An 18691-nucleotide genomic window follows, 5' to 3' on the forward strand; every position below is an offset into this window, starting at 1 on the left:
CAGAAATCCAGAGGATCATCAATACCTACTTCCAGAACCTATATGCCAATAAGATGGACAACACAGAAGAAATGGACAGATTCCTAGATACATATGATTTACCAAAGTTGAACGAAGAAGACCTAAAAATTTTGAACAACCCAATATCAACCAATGAAATTGAAAATGTAATTAAAAACGTATCAACTAAGGAGAGCCTGGGCCCTGATGGCTTCACTGCTGAATTCTACAAGGCATTTAGAGAGGAACTGCTGCCACTACTGTTTAAACTCTTCAATGAAATTGAAAGGGAAGCAATACTCCCAAATTCATTCCTGGAAGCAAGCATCACCTTGATCCCCAAAGCAGAGAAAGACTCAACTGAAAAAGAGAACTATAGGCCAATCTCACTAATGAACATAGATGTAAAAATCCTTAATAAGATACTGCCAAACAGAATGCAGAAGATCATCAAGAAGATCATACACCCTGATCAAGTGTGATTCATCCCAGGTATGCAGGGATGGTTCAATATATGAAAATCAATCAATGTAATACACTATATCAATAGAGCCAAGGACAAACATCATATGATTATCTCCATAGATGCAGAAAAAGCATTTGACAAAATCCAACATTCACTTATGATCAAAACCCTCCAAAAAATTGGAATAGATGGTCTCTACCTCAAACTGATAGAAGCCATCTATGAAAACCCAACAGCCAATATAATACTAAATGGTCAAAAACTGAAATCCTTCACACTAAAATCAGGAAGAAGACAAAAATGTCCACTATCACCACTTTTGTTCAATATAGTTCTGGAAACATTAGCCATGGCAATTAGACAACAGAAAGAAATAAAAGGAATAAAGATAGGAAATGAAGTCAAGTTGTCATTAGTTGCAGATGTCATGATACTCTATGTAGAAGACCCCAAGAACTCCACAAAAAGTCTTCTAGACTTAATAACCAAATTCAGTCAAGTAGCTGGTTACAAGGTCAACACACAAAAATCAATAGCTTTCCTCTACACGAATGACAGACTCACTAAGAGAGAAATAGGGCAAATAATTCCTTTCACAATAGCATCCAAAAAACTGAAATACCTAGGAATCATCCTAATGAAAGAAATCAAAGACCTCTTCACTGAAAACTATGGCACTCTGAAAAGAGAGATTGAAAGTGATATCAGAAAATGGACAGACATCCCCTGCTCCTGGGTAGGAAGGATTAATATAGTGAAAATGGCCATACTTCCAAAACTGCTATATAGATTTAATGCAATTCCAATTGAGATCCCAGCAGCATACTTCATAGACCTTGAGAAAACAATCCAAAAATTCATTTGGAACAAGAAGAGACCCAGAATCGCAAAAGCAACTCTAGGTAACAGAGACATGTCAGGGGGCATCACAATCCCCAACCTGCAACTATACTACAAAGCTTCTGTGATAAAGACAGCATGGTACTGGCAAAGAAACAGACCTGAGGACCAGTGGAACAGATTACAAGATTCAGAAACAATGCCAGGCACACTCAGCCATCTCATCTTCAATAAAGGAGCCAAACACCTTCACTGGAGGAATGATAGCCTCTTTAATAAATGGTGCTGGAAAAATGGGGCTTCAACTTCCTAAAGATTAAAACTAGACCTGTATCTCTCACCATGCACTAAACTAAAATCAAAATGGATTAAATATCTAAATATTAAAATAGAAACTGTGGACCCATTGGAACAGAGGTTAGGTAGAACCCTTGAAGACATCGGTGTAGGAAAAGATTTTATGAACAAAACCTCAGTTGCCCGTGAACAAGCAAAAACCGTCAACAAGTGGGATCTCTTCTTATTAAAAGGCTTCTGCACAGCAAGAGAAACCACCAGCAGTGTGAAGAGTCAACCCACAATGTGGGAAAAAATCTTCACCTGCTCTTCCTCAGACAAAGGTCTACTATCTCGAATCTATAAAGAACTTAAAAAAATCAGACCTCCCAAATTTAAAGACCCAATCCAAAAATGGGCATCTGAAATGAACAGACATTTGTCAGACAAAGAAGTAGAAATAACAATTAAATACATGAAAAAATGTTCAACATCACTGGTCATTCGAGAGATGCAAATGAAAACAACACTGAGATTCCACTTCACTCCAGAAAGAATGGCTGCTATCATGAAATCAACCAATAACCAATGCTGTTGGGGCTGTGGGGAAAGAGGAAGCCTGCTCCACTGCTGGTGGGAGTGTAGACTGGTGCAACCACTGTGGAAATCAGTACGGAGATACCTCAAAGAACTAGGACTGGAAGTCCCATTTGACCCTGCTATTCCACTGCTGGGGATCTTCCCCAAAGAATTAAAAGAATCATACCACAGTGATATATGTGCACCCATGTTCATAGCAGCACAGTTTGTGATAGCTAAAACTTGGAAACAGCCCAAATGCCCATCAACTGGAGACTGGATAAAGAAAATGTGTTTTTTTAATAAAATGGAGTACTACTCAGCCATAAAAAATGAGAAATTAGAGACATTTATAGCTAAGTGGATGCACATTGAGGCCATACTCCTAAGTGAAATAAATAGGACACACATGTGTAAATACCAAATAGTTTCTCTGGTGTGAGAAACTGAAAGTGTAAATAAGGTCTAAATGTATAATAGGTAATGTGAAATAGGAAGAAAAGGGGCAAAGGGCAAGGAAGTGGGGAGCTAGGGGAAAAGATAGAAGGGAATGGGATTAATATGAGAAAATGGAAAAAAAGGATCAAAATCTTTGTGAATAGGGAGGACTGGAGAGGTTGAAGGGAGGGCTGGACAATGGTGAAAAATAAGAACCAAGAGAGACTATGTAAAGGTGCAAATTTCCAATTATGAATGTCAGTATATTGTATACCTAAAATATATCAATGATTAGAATGAATAATCAATAATGTAAAATAGGAAGAAAAGGTCCAAAGGGGTTTGGGGTAGTGGGAGGGGCAGGGGAAAGGAAAGAAGGGAAAGGAAAAATGCTGAGAGAAGGAAAAAATGGAAATGAAGTCTTTGTAAATAGGGAAGGGTGGAGGGAGTGAAGGGAGGGCTAGGAATCAGAAAAAAAATGAGAACCAAGATGCGTCATGTAAAGGTACAATTCCCAATGAGAAATGTAATTGTGTTGTATACCTACAATGTACCAATAAAAGAATTTCATAAAAAATAAATATATATATAAAAAATAAAAATAAAAAAAAAGAAAGGAAAGCAAATCTTTAGAGAATTTCTACATGAAAATCACCTTCCCCAGCAGGATGTGGCAGTGCACACCTATGATCCCAGCATTAGGAAGGCTGAGGCAGGAAAATTGCTACAAGTTGAAGGCCACCTTTGGCTCCATATAGAGTTCAAAGCCATAGCCTAGGAGGAGGCTCCCCCACTGCCATTCCACCACTCCTAGGGCACAGGAGGTGAGCCACGGGCACCTACAGCACACACCCCCACCCCTGCAGAAATGAGAAGACACGTAAACAAGCCTCAAAAACAGACTTCCAGATCACCTACAGTAACCCCAAAGGGAAACGAAATAGAACAATCTGATACTCAACCACGTGGACTCCCTGAACTGGCAACAAAAGAGGATCTGGAAAAAATGAAATCAGAAATAATTTCTCAGATAACAGCAAACATTGTGCCCATAGTGCAAGACATGATTAATAAATCTAGAGAGGACACAGAGTTCAAGGCCAGCCTGGACTACATAGCAAGACCTTGTCTCAAACAAAACAAAACAAAACAAAACACAAAAACAAAAACAAACACACACACACACACACACACACACACACAAAGAAAATTATCTTTCCTGACTTCTGCTAGACTTTGTTGACTTGGAAACTTATATATAAAATATCAATTTCATGGTCACAACTTTTCCAAATAATTTAATTATGATTTCCCTAAAATTGAAATTATACAAATGTATAAAAAATAAATGTTAAAAAGGAGCTTCCTTTTTTATTTCCAAAGACTTATTTCTTTCCTGTTTGATATTTTAATAGTTGTGTGACTGTTTTACAGAGTCAAATAAGACCTCTCCAGAAAATCTTCTATTTTGCACATTTACCTCTTCCATAACACTTTGGTTTCCCAGTCATTCTCATTTCAACAAATATCATCTCCAGTCTGCCCATTCACTAGGATCTACCTTAGAAAGTAGTCTTATCAGTTAGCTTTCCTATCTCAAGGACACAATACAAAACAGCCACAACTTCAAGGAAAAGAAGTTTAATTCAGTTCACAGTCTCAGGGAATTCAACATAGGTTTCTCCAGGCAAAATCTTTGTCACAGAAGGGCAAAGTGGACCAAATCTGCTTAGTTTATGGCAGTTGGGAAGCAGAAGAGGGGGAAAGAAGCAGAGAAGAAGGGATGAGAGGTCAGATGTAGACCACAAAGTCAGGCCTCCATGCCCCACCTGGACATACCCGGAAATGTACAGCACTAATCTCCTGGGTGGTTCCCAAGCCAGTTAAGCTGAAAGTGCATTTTAACTGTTACAGTCCCAAGCTAGTTGAAGTCACTATCACCTTCAGCTGGGCAGTCAAAATAAATCTCTCTTCCTACCCAACTCCTTCTACTCCCTATCCCTTTGAATCCATTCTTCAAACAAAGCTGGAGTGATCTTTTGTAAACAAATTAGGTCCTCCAGTCCTCTGTTCAAATTTCAGTGATTTCAGCACACTAGTTTGAGTCTGACCCAATATTGTGTCCCTAATGTCACACCCTGCCATACTCATTCTGGCTCTCTGTGTCCCAAGTGTGCTGACCTCCTTTCTCTTCTGGAATAAACTGAACACAATCTTCCTTAAGGCTTTGCCCATTTGCTGTTCTCTTTGCCGACAGCTAGTTCCAACAGATAACCTCCAGGTTGTTTCCCCTGCTTCTTTCCCATTTTTGCTTTCAAATCACTTTTACAGAGAGATTTTTAAACCAAAATGTGTAAGGTTCTGAATAAATCATTCAATCACTCAATCACCCTTTGATTGAATCATTCTTCAAGTTTTTAATAGCCTATTCCTATGTGTTTATTTTCTAGCTCTTCCCACGGGAATATAGACTCCCTAAGAACAGGTTTGGGTGTTGAAAAGGGCCTAGCATTTATCAGATACTCAATGAACACTTTTTGAATTAAAAAAAAATTAAATCTAGGCCAGGTGTGGTGACAAATACCTTTAATTCCAGGACTCAGGAAGCTGAGGAAGGTGGATTATTTCAAGTCTGAGACTAGCATGGGGTACTTAGAGATTTCAAGTCAAGCCTGAACTGTATAGGGAGACCCTGTCTCAAAAAAAAAAAAATCTATACCAGACAGGAAAACTGCTGAGGATGTCAAGAATTCAAAGATTGTGGTATAGTTTAGTAAGACTAGTTTGGCAGACACTTCAACAGCTCTGTGATCCTCAATTTCTTGAAGTGGTTATGGGAGAGAGTAGATGACTTGATTCAGGATGATAGCTCTGGAAATACAGCAAGTGGCAAAAGAGATGCAACTGTGCTATTTCATAATGCATAAAGTAGAACAGACAAATAAATTTCATTAGTGATGGTTGCAGTAACATGACTCTTGCATGGTAGGCCAATCTATAAATATAATAAGATTACAAATTTACTTTTGTATTTATTATGTGCCAGTTTCCATTGTGAGCACTTTGTAGAGATTCAACTAATTGCTATTCATTTTTACCCACCTCTGAAAGATGAAAAAACTAAGTGAGATATGATTAATAATTTGCCAATCATGCCACACCTAGTTAATGACAGAGGCAGAATTTAATCCCTGGCAGTCTGTCTTCAGAGTATCTTCCTGCTCTTCAAAACTGTGGATTCTGACAGAAAAGGCATAAGACATTAAAGGACCATAAGGTGAGTTGATCTCTTCTAACTTCATTGAATAGCTCAAATAAAAAAGCCCAAAAATCCTACGTCCTAAGGGGCTGGGGAGGGGGGCATTTATCTCAGTGGTTCCACCGCCTGCTTCACAAGTGCAAGGACCTGAGTTCGATCCGATCCCCAGTACCAAAAAAAGAAGCAAAAAAAAATCCTAGATCCTACCTTAAGGCACAGAGAGAAAATCATTGAAATGCTGATAAGAATCTTAGATCAGTTCTACTCACTGGACTGAGATGGCTGAAATCTTAGATCAGCTGAGATAGCTGAAAGCTTAGATCAGTTCTCACTGGGCTGAGATAGCTGAAACACAAACTCAAAATTTGAATTTGTTTATAGTTGTCAGAGGTTGACTTCAAAGCCTTTGCATGTCTCTTATGGGAAAGATAATGTACCATTTGGGGGAAAATTGATACCCCAGGAATTAGAATGAGGCCATAAACACTGCTTTTGCTTCAATGCTATATTTCCCCCAACATTCATGACTAGTTACAAAGGAAGAGAAAATGAACCCATGTCAGAGTTATTTCCCTCATATCCTAGTAATTCACAGAAATGGAATATTGCAAAAGTCCAACTTCAGTCAGAATAGAAGCTGAAGGGGCACATTAGTAGCAAATAAACAGGGGGAAATGTAGGCCATTCCAGTGGAGCAGCACACCTAGTTTTCCACCCTATTTGGAGGGAGCAGTAGCTAGAAGCACAGATGTGTACTGATTAATGAGCAGTGTTTTATGATTTCCTTTGAGAGTCAAGGATTTGGATAAAATAGGATGAGAGAATCAGTTGACAGGGGAATTTAGAGAAGGATAATATAGGTCGGTCCCTCAGAACAGGCCCAGACTGTGAGGATACATGTGAAGAGAGGAGAGTATTTTCATGGTAGAGGAGTGCTAAGTTTTATATGGACAAGAGTATTTGATTTCTGAACAGCACTTGGCCTCTTTCCCAAGCTATCCCAATGCTTGCTCAGTGGGTTCGTAAAAAAGTAGGCAGATTCTTTATGAAGGAGTCTTGCAATATGGGTTATGCCCAATTGTTACACTCCAAGTTTAGCAGGCCTATCACAACATTGCAAGGCATCATGCCTTTGTTCTAAATATTTTTGAAAAAGCAAAAGTAAAACATTTACTTACAATACCATCATGTGAGCTCTGTTCATATTTTAATTTTTCCATATCACACCTGCCAATGCTTCTGGCGAGAAAATCCTTCACATTGGAAAAACAGTGCATGTTATGGTTTAACACAAGATGATCCTCCAAAACTCTGCTATGCTTAGAGGTAGGGCTTTTGAAAGGTGATTGAATCTTGGATTCATCTACTAATGAGTTCAGTAGCTCAGTGTGCTATTAGGTGAGGCCTGGTTAGAAGCAGGACACTGGGAGTGTGACCTAGAAAGGTATATTTCCTCCCCATCTCTTCCCCGCTCTGTCAGTTTCCTGGCCACCATGACTTGAGCAGCTTTTCTCCATCCAGCCTCTCCCATCATGCTCTTCCTGCCTTGGAGCCAGAAAAACATGGACTTACTCTTCTAGAAACAATGAGCTAAAATAAACTTCTCCTTTAAATTATGGATGTTACATATTTTGTCTCAGCAATAAGAAAGTGATGAAGACAATACAGCAAATTACAATCTTCATAAATCCACAAGACACTAGTCTTAGTGTATCTGTGTCTTCATACATCATTCAGAATCATTCTAACATGTGAAAGACTCAGTTACAGTACCAGATAGAAGACAATATGTCATGAAGTTGTTCTGTCTTAGAGAATTTTGACATGGAAAGCAACTACCCACTTTCCTACTTGAGTTCTGCATAAATTGACAAGAAATGTGTTAGAGAAAATGCCAAGTGTTTCCCATACAGAAACAAGTTAAATTCTAAGGACTTACCATACTGAAACGTGTTATTCAGTGGGACAGACCTAGGGAATCAGGATTTTCTTTTATTGACAATGATATGAAATCTACCAGGTAATTTTCTCTTGTTCTGATCATATTCATGTTCTAACTTTCAGAAATTCTTCAGTATTCCCATCATTCTTGACAGTTTATTGGTCTGACATGGACTTTTTTTCATTTATTCAAAAAAAATTCACTGAGAACTTATAATGTGTCAGATAATTTTCTTGATCCAGGAATATAGCCACAAACAAATCTGTTTCTGTTCTTAGGGAATTTAAATTCCAATGGAGGAATCTTAATATAAACATAGGGAAATGATCTCTCTCCAGAGTTGAAAAATGCTGAGATGTGACTTTGCTGGGTGTCGAAATGGTGTCCTAAGCAGAAAGGAATAGCAAATAAAAAAGATATTAAGAGATGGCTTTATCTGTTCCAGAAATGGTAGAGGCTGGTGAGGCTGGGCCAGAGAGGTAAGAAAGTATATGGTAGACTATGACATTAAAAATGTGGTGGGAGTTAGACCTTTCAGTTGTCTTCTGAAGACACTGAAAGATTGTGAATGAAAGAAAGTGTGACTTAAATTATCTTTTCAAATGACCACTCTTGCTGTGTCTGAAGAATGGATTCAATGGAGTGAATAATGAATGGGAGAGGGCAGTGGCCACAGTAGATCTTCATAATAGTCCAAACAAGAGGAGATGATGACTTTCACTAGATCCATACCATCTAAGGTAGAGCCCACTAAAGGAATGAGTGGAAGAATAGAAATTGCATTTAAAAATTGAAATAACCAGCCTCTGTGATTAATAAATGTGGCTTGGATGACACATAGGATGGTCAACATAAAGAAAACAGATATATTAGCTCCCTAGCTACTGATATAGGAGTTGCAACAGTTTCTTAGAGGAAAGTTTGAATCTTGATAGAAAGCCACTCACCTGGTTTGCTTCCTCTCACTAGCTCAGGAAGAGGAGGAAGGAGAACAAGACTAAATTACAAATATTCACTTTACTTTGTGGGAGATATACAGTAAGTCTAGAAGCTAGATGTGTGTTTAGTTTTCTAAAATATTTTCCTTTAGAAATAAAAAGTATAAAAGAGGCAGTCCTTAGCAACATAAATGAAAATAGGTGTGTTTACTCTCATTATTTTATTAAATAACTCACTTTAATTTTTGATTTCTAATTCCCGTTACTTAGTTTTGCTGGCTTGGTTGTCCAGGTTCCTAAGCCAGGAAGGTTTTCATTATAGCGATGATTCAATTTAGTTAAAAGACGGAGATTGCCACCTGAATATTTTTACTTATTTTACCTGTTGAACAAAGACCAAAAACAAAAGTCAGAATGCTGACATCATATGTAGATGAGCCTGATTTCTCAATGGCAAAGCACAATGATGCCCCAGTGGAGTCAAGAAGTAGCAGGCCTGAGCCTAGGGACTCTCTTAAAGAAACTTCCCAGCTTGCTTTCATCTACTGGGCAAAGATAATGGAAAATTATTGAAATCCCAGAAATAATCAAAAAGGGCTCATACCATTTTGGAATGAAGTTCTGAATCAGTACATTGGTGGACACAGTTATCTCTCCAGAGCCATTTTCTCCCGTGTTCTGCATGCATGATTGTTCTACAGACATTATTACCTACTCACTATTCTTGTCAAGATAATCTCTTACAAGGCCATAGTTTATTTATTGAGATATGAATGACATGAAAATCTTTATATATTAAATGCATAAATATTAATGGGTTTGAAGATAATTATATACCTCTAATACCATCACTACCCTCAAGTCATAAACATATTCATTTTCTCCCAAAGTTTCCTCTCAATCCCTTTATTATTCTAATTTTATGACTTACTCTCCTAGCAAATTTTAAGTGTGAAATATAGTACTGTTCATTATAGATACTCTGCCATATAATAGATGAATTTACTTATCTTACATAACTGAAATTTTGCACACTTTAATTGGTCACCTCCCCATATCCTCCCCCTAAACCCTGTAAACCACCACTCTGCTCTGTGCTCCTATGAATCTGAATATTTTAGATTTTATATATATATATGTGCATTTATACAGTATTCTTCTGTGCCTGGCTTATTTCACTCAGTGCAATGCCCTCGAGCTCCATCTGTATTGTTGCAAATGACAGAATCTTCTATAACAGTATCCTGTTGAATGTATATACTGTACTACATTTTATTTCTTAAAGACCCCCCTCACTTCATTGTGTGTTATCAATCCAAAGCTGTTGTGTCATAAATTATGCAAAATCCCAAGCAATCTTACTTCTAAAAGAACTGCATTAAAATCATTCATTCAGGCTAAATGCCCTGATTTCCTCCTTCAGAGATATTCCCCCAAATTTTTCTACATTGTCTCCCCCCTTCTTGCTATAGATCTAATGAGTTAACTTTTATTGTGAATATCTCTGCTCCATGGTTTTTTTGGGAGGTGACAGTTGACAAGTAGAAATCTAGTTTTAAACTTTGTTCTCTAGCCCTTTCCATAATTATGTCAACTCCCCAAACTTCTCAACTCCTTTTATGTTTACTCAGCTTCTCTTAGCTTGCAACTAAGATTTCTGCTTGATATACCATACATATAATAATGGCTTTTAAACCTCATTAAACCCCATGCAAACGGTAGGGGTCAGAGCTGAAGAGAAGTAAGACATGGTTTCTAAAAAGAAGTTTTTACATAGAGGACTCTAAAATATGAATGGAGCCTGGAAGAGAACTGATGTAGATAACTTTAGGTTGCATAGTCAAACAAAATAAAATAAGCAAATAAAGCCAAAGAGATAGTAATGCATTTCCATTCCCTATTCCTGCAGTGTCCTCTTTTCTGCTTTGCCATTCTTTCCTTCAAGTTGAAAGCTAAATCTAACATATATTTCAGTCTTGATTTTGGACAGAACTAGGGGTTTCTGCTAGGAGACAGTCATCAGGGAACAAATTAAATTCCACGATGAGCTTTGGGGTAAATAACGGCCACATGATGAGTATTTGGCTGTATAATACTTATGTTCACTTATCATGTGGTCCATTGGTAAAAGAGATTATTTTAGCAAGTTTAAAGGAGGGCATTTGAAATATTTAGTAGGAAGGAGAAAGTAGTTTAGTAGCTATGATCAGGTTGCTCTCTTATAATGTGGACCCCAAAAAATGACTTTAAAATCATGAGGCTTGTATTCTATACATCATAGTATTAGAAGAAGAAAAAAACTTTCTCAATACTTACTTTAAGGATGTCCAGTTAATCAAAGAGAAAAGTCTCTAGAAATGGAAATAAATTCTTATGTTTGAAAGATAGGACTAAGCTGAAAAGTTAAAGCAACTGAACTTTTTTTTCAATCAATTTATCCTGCACCTTTAGAAACATTTACATCTGTACCACTAGCAATTTCCTCAGCTCAGAATACTTTGCTTTATTTTATTTTTTTTACATATTCAATCTTTTCTTCAGGATCACATATCACTTATGGTGTTGGCTCTTGAATGTCTGTCCTTAATATTTGTGATTTCTTCTCTTAAAAATTTTTTATTCTGTTTTCTGGGGAGAATTCTTCAGTGGATCCTCTATATCATCAGGTCTGTTCTGGAAAATCAATTATACTCTGTACTGATCAAAATGTTTTTTGTTTTGTTTTGTTTTTTGGTACTGGGGATCAAACTCAGGACCTTGCACTTGCTAGTTAGGCACAGTGCCACTGAGCTAAATCCTGGCCCCAAAGTGTTATTTTTAATTCTTTAATTCTCCTTTGACTTTCACTGAAATCATTACCTCCTTTGTCTCTATTTTATTTCCTCTTTATAGTTTTTCTGTGGCTCATTACCTCAGATGCCCAAGGTTGGTAAGATTTTAGGGAAACATAGCCATCAGTGATCTCAACAAAGAGAATGATGTCTTCACTGCTTCCTCTAATTTTTGGAGAACCCATCTAAGATGAAATTATGAGTAATTTCTGTTATTTCATGTCCTTTGTGAAGCAAATTCCAAGACAGGATTAGATATGTGAGAAGTAGTTTAGGGTATGTATCTTTGAAGAAGGAATAGGGAGATATTCCAGAAGATGAGGAGAAACTTCAGATCACAGTCTCAATGCAGATATTACTCCATGGAAAGAAAGTAGAAAGGAAGTTTGTGGAAGAGGAGTCTCAGACTCTAACATAGTTTTGGTTAAATTTTGCCCAGACCAATAAGGAATCCTGAAGCCAGTCTGGCCTGCCAGAGGAGTCCCATATGTCTCAGAGATGAGGCTGGACTTGTCTCCCTGAAGCACTGCGATTAGTTGGAGAGTTCATGGGTATGAATGCAATAGTGGAATCAGAAGAAATTCTGAAGCCTTCAGGCACAGGAGACCTGAGTGACACATCTTTATGGCTACCATAGAAACTTTGTCCAAGCCCCTTTGTGCTGTACAAGAGACAAGGGATCAATTTACATAATTTAGGGGGAAAATCATTTCACAATTAAAATTATGATTAGGCCTAGTTTTCCTGCCTATAGGCCTGCTATAGCATGTCAAGACACACCTCCATTTTCACCTCCAGTCACAGCTAAAACTTCAATGGTCCAGTGAATCTGTGATGCTCTAAGGCAGAATTACACTAGCTGAAGTCATCCTAGGGAAGAGCAAATTCATCTGCATAGTTCCTCATTGTTCTAGGATTATTACCACTGCTGCCCTCTGAGTCACCTGTTACTCCTGAGGTACTGAATAAAGGTGTCCCAAGCTCAGGTCTTTTGTCTTTGCTGCCCAGAGCAGCATTGATCAGACTCAAAGCTCAGCTTCTGTTCTAAGTCTCATTTTTCTATCTTTTCTGTCTTAATTTATTAATTTGCCTTGTGCTGTCATGGCTCAAAGGAGACTAGGACTCACTGGAGGAGGTCTAGGAAAGTCCTCTTTCTCTGTTCCTTACAAATATGGACAATACTATTCCTTTCAAATGCTGTTTATTCTTCCCAGCAAAGTAGAGGTGTAAGATCTTTGTGTCTTGACATTGTTTTCTATTCTCTTCGCTGTAATACTGCAACTTTCATGATTTTCTTTGAGAAAGACTGCAGCATAGTGACTTTAAGGAAAGGAAGATCTGGGTTGAAGCCCTTGGTCTTCCTTGTAGTAGTGATTGTGATCTTGGTGAAATAATTTTACCCTCTAATCTTCGTGATGCCCCCATCTCTAAAATGGGACACAGAAATTCTTAGGAGTTTTGTTATGGTTACATTAAATAATATATGTATTGTTGCCTAGCACAGATCACACATCCAATAAATGTTATGCATTATTGTTTCAGAATGCTGATGATTTCTCAGAATGAAGGACTCCAAATTGGTCTTTGGTCCTGTTTCTATGTTTTCACTTGTACCTTGCTTATTAAAAGTGCTAACTTCCAGAAATTGCCTAATGTTATTAGTATTATGGAACAGAATAGGCACCCAGACCTGAGAACATGTGATATCAAAGTCCATAGTCTTTTAGGGCATTATTCTTATCATTTGTTATTGTTTAAATCCAGACACACACACATGTATGCAAAGCTTCATGCCTTCATGGATGGGGCTTTCAGGAGGTTACTGGAACATGGGTGTGTGACATTCATCACTGAATTAGTTCATTGATTTATAACTAAATGTGATGTAAGGTGAAACCTGGCTGGAGTAAATGGGTCACTGAGGTAGGGGGTGGCCTGGAAAGGTACATCTCCCTCTTTCCTGCCTTAATTGCTTTCTGCTTCCTGATGGCCTAGTTCTCCTCTACCATGTAATCTACATCAGGCCACCCCACTTTGGAACCAGCCAACTATGGACTGAAACCTCTACTGTGAGCCAAAATAAACTATTTTGGGGATTTCTATGGGAAAGGAAAGGCAGGGCAGAGTGAACAGTTTAGGATTGGTTATATGAATAACTTTTATGGGCTTTGAGCCATAATACTGGTCCCTTGTGGTCTGGAATTTGACCATATGTATTAGTCAGCTTTTCCATTGCTGGGCCACAATACCTGACAAGCATAATTTAAAAGAGGAGAGATTTAATTTAGCTCATGGTTTCAGAGGATTTAGTCCAGTCTTGACTGGCTCCAAGGCAGGAACACCATGGCAGAAAGACATGATGGAAAAAGCTGCTTAGTTCATGAAAGCAGAGAGGATGGGCCGGGGATTTAGCTCAGTGGCTTCGCTGCCTGCTGCACAAGCGCAAGGAACTGAGTTCGATCCCCGGTACCAAAAAAAAAAAAAAAAAAAAGCAGAGAGGGAAGAAGCACCAGAGAGAAAGGGGTGAGAGACTAGACATAGTACCAGGGATCATGTCTCCATGGCCACTCAGACATACATAAAAAATGTGCCCCACCAATCCATACCTTGGGGATCCATACCTTGGGATGATTAAGGGGGAAGACTATTGAAGACTATTGTCTATGGGAGTGTAGAAGCTGGATAAATGAAATAGAAGTCTGGATTGATTAGTTTTTGTATCAGAGCTTGATATTTTCTGTGTCTTTGCTCTATCTCTCATGGCCAGCAAAGGGAAGGGCAATTGCTCCCCAAACAGAGAGGTTTTGTAAGATGTAAAAAACTGTACTATGCAGTCCTTGCTTTGGCACCACATACACTAAAAAAAAAATTGTACCATGCAGAAAAAAATATTTTAAATGTTTCCAATACAAAAGAAAAAATTTTACAGCTGGTCTGTTAGCAAAAAATACGATTTTGAATGATTTTAGTAGAGTATGTAATGTATTCTGAGCCTGCTTTTCATGATCACATTCAGTTTTTCTCTAGTTAAACATGAATAAGTTTTGGGTAGTGAAAAATAGAACCTCAATATTTCTTTTTTAGAGGATTAGGGATTTGTCAGAAGTTTTTAAATTCCATGAATTTCAGATGCTGTTTAAGAGAAAAGAATCCATAATAAATGTTTGGAGTTTAATTAGAACCTTCCTGAATTTTAAATTCGCCATTGTTCACTCTGTTTGTCTGAGTGCCTATGTGTGGGAATTGTCTTTGGAGCAAGGAAAAATTCCTTATAAAAATCAGAATACATTCATGTTTATCATTCATATTTACTTGGAGACCAAGTATGAAAAGTTTTAATGCTGAAGAACTTTCTACCAAGTTTTTATGAGCAACTGAAAAAAGGGATATGAAATTGAGTTGTAACCTTTACTATAAAGTTGATGGGTGTAAATGCTATTATATTGAAATTCTGTTATATCGGTGGTTTTATTTCTACATTCTCTGATGTACGTTAAAAACCTATCTTTTGGGCCGGGGATTTAGCTCAGTAGTTTCGCTGCCTGCTGTGCAAGTGCAAGGACCCGAGTTCGATCTCTGGTACCAAAAAAAAAAAAAAAAAACCTACCTTTCTCATTGTGCTTATCTCTTAATGGTAAATAGTTTCAGAATATCCTAGCTGTTAATAGCAAAAGTTTATAGAAAATCTTTTCTTAGGGTGATATGATAAAATTAGTTTCATTATTATTAGTTTGCTCATTTAAAAAATGTTGGAATGCTTAATGGCAGTGGCACTTGCTAGGTATCAGCTTCAAATCTTCCCTTCTTAGTTATTTTGGCAGAATTTCAATTGTACAGGCTTCTTATTTGAGAAGTGTTTCACTTCCTGGCAAATTTAAGTAATTTGATGCTATTCCACAGATCAAGGCCACCTGGAAAGCAAGCCCATTTCTTACCTTGTTGAATGGCTGCATTGCCTCTGCTGTGGTGGCTATTTTACAGCAGAAGGGATGATCCTATGAGACAGCTCTTTAAGAGCCTGGGGAAGGATGTCAGTGTATGTTGCTTCTTCCCTTCATTCTCCAGTTCTCTTTGATTTTATTCAAATGTATATGCCTTTGGCCATCTCAACATTATAATTTTTGTTTTAGATTCAAAAATTTGAGTTTAATTAAATGATATAAACAAGACTTAGAATACTTGTCTGAAATATTAATGATTATGATATTGTTTCCTCTTAGGGAAAAATGTTTCCTAGTTTGCAAAGAAGTTATTTGAAAAAAGATAATGTTTTCCAAGGGCATGTTTAATTTAAATACCAGTTAAATTAGAAAAATTCTCCTTTTTTTAAAAAAAGTATAATTATAAATTTATGTTACTTGGAAACTCACATAATATTAGAATGGCAACATTTTACTGAATTGAACTGGTCAAAATATTTAAATATGTATTTGTAAAAAGTAATGAGAACAAATGCTAATTTATTCTTTTGTGGTCTAATTATACTTAAATATGTTCAATAGAAAAAATAAAAGTTGTTGCCTTTGTTAATATTTCAGGAAATAACTACTTAAATCAATGTACTGTTGCAAGGCTATAGAGATTGTAATTTACAAAATCTATCTGCAACAGGTTGAGTGAGTCATTAAAAGTTCTAAAATTTAGTGCAGACTTTTAACCAATTTAAGGTAAATAGTAAAGAAGCAACATGAAAGCATGTCATTTAGCGCTACCTCTGAATTTCAACCTTCAAGTCTCATTATCAGAAGTAGGAACAGTGAACTCTTGGTTAGTAAGAATGAAAAGCTTCTCATAACCCTTTGGAAATTCATTATAAAATCCTGAATCAACTATGTAACAAGAAAGTGGGTAACACAATATTCAGGTCTGCTTGGTAAGAAATAAAGATGCACAGACAGGCACACATACCCATGTCTTGTATTTAAATTCAAATTATGCTTTTTCCCAACATTTATTTGAAATTACAATTTTGCACATAATGTATATCTTACAGTCTCAAGTTAGTAGTATGATCACAAATGATTCTCTTTCTTATCAAAAATTCCATTTAAAGTACATAAATTAATACACAATAACTGGCTAACATCCATTGTCCACTATGTTCTAGAATTGTGTTGAACATTGAACATGTATTAATTCACTAAGTATTCTTTTTATACCTGTGAGGTAGGGTTTACCACTATCCCTCTTTTGCACATGAGGAAACTGAGGCAAGGGAAAATAGGGTTTTTTTGAGGTCACATCATAGCAAATGGCAGTATGTGGACTAAAATTTAACCACCATGCTGCACTGTCTCTAGGAAAAGTAAATGAACCCATAACCATGCTGAAAATGTAATGAAAAATTATCAATAGATCAGATGATTTGAAAGGAAGGTTAAAATAATACCACTTTGTCATCATAAAGAAAACAAAGTAAAGGGAACTGAGACTCAGACAATGTATAAGGGACAACAGTAGCAGAGACGGTAGCTGTGTCTTCAAAGGTTCCTGGCATTCAGTTGATAGGAATGTGATGGTAGAGAATCTATATTGATGAGGTCCTATTCCTATTTCCCTCAGTCATTTTTGTGCAGTGGTTTCCAGAATCAATACATTTTTAGTTGTTGTTTCTTTTATTCATTAATAAGCTTTGCATTTAAGACCAGTTTAGATTCTCCAAAAAAAGTTTTTTGAAAGGAAGACGTAGAGACTTCATATATTCCCTCTCACAACAGCTATGTAGCCTCCTCTTAGTAACATTCCCCACCAGAGCAGCATGCTTGTTACAATTGATAAAATTACCTTGGCACATCATGATGACCCAAATTCATAATTTATATGAGATGTAAATTGACATAATTTACAACTACTAGTGTTGTACATTCTGTGGGCTTGGACAGGAGTATGATTTCACGTATCCATCATTATATTATATAGAAGAGTGATTTATCTCTGCATCTTTCTCTCTTCCCAAATCCCTTATGCCCACTGATCTTATACTGTTTTTATAGTCTTACCTTTTCTAGAATATCATGCCACTAGAATAATACAGTATACAGCTTTTCCATATTGGTCTCTTTTACTTACTGTTATGGCTTGTGTTTAGATGTTCCACCAAAGCCTCATGCAGTCACAGGTGGGCTTTTACTGGAATTGATTTGTGGTACAATGCTAGGCTCAAGGCCACTAGGATTAATGGTATGAGTGCTACCTGCCCTAAGTAGTCCTTGGCTGATATCTATTTGTTGTTTCTTGCCAGGCTGTGCTGTAATATTAAAATGCCTCAAGTTGCCATCTCATATCTTTTGGTGTCTGAGTAAAATATTAATTATTGTAGCCATTTGCATGATGGATTTAGTTGTACACCTCCAAAACAAGTATCTCTTGTATATTACTATATGTATAAAACCAAGTTGGTGTTTTTTATTTTAGAAAATAAAATGATAACAATCTTTTCTGTTCTACATATATGGAATTTAGTTATTATTCTCCAATTTAAAAATTATTACTCAAGTAAATTGACACATATAAAATTACCTTATAAATAACATGGAAGGTAACCTCAGGATGTTTATTTTCTGTTCTTCTTGCTCAGAGAACAATAACAGTTTTCAATAATTCTCTTCAGTCTCAACTTGGTTAGATGGAGAAGGGTTTTGTTTTCTACCTTTTCATCCCACCATCCAAGTCCTGATTGGATCAAAAATCAGTGTGCTGCTTCCATGAAGATGAAGATGTTAGGGGTGAGAAGACTGTTGACCACTTTTTCTACTAGCAGCCAAGTTTCACTGGCCCTTCTTCTTCCATCCAGCCTGATTCATGTTCAGTTTCTGATCATTAAAAAACTTCTGCAAAACAAACAAACAAACTTCTGTAAGCTTCTGGTGGAAATTTGTAATACTCTGGCCAGTGGATTTTCTTAAGTCTTATAGTCTTTGTTCCCACTTAGAAGGTAGAGAGATTCTATTTATCAGTGTAGGTTAAGGCTTTGGCATATAAGAGAATTTGGGTAAGCCCAGAAGAACAAGGAAAATTATTTGTTAAACACATTTAGAAATCAAACTCTACTGTGCCAGCAGTTCCCATCATATGCCCTGAGTCACCGCAGGTGCCAAAAGAAATTTGAAGATTACCACAGAG

The sequence above is a fragment of the Heterocephalus glaber genome, unplaced genomic scaffold, assembly GCF_053883595.1.
Source record: "Heterocephalus glaber isolate CG9 unplaced genomic scaffold, H.glaber_assembly_v1.0 deba00000470, whole genome shotgun sequence".
Lineage (NCBI taxonomy): Eukaryota > Metazoa > Chordata > Mammalia > Rodentia > Bathyergidae > Heterocephalus > Heterocephalus glaber.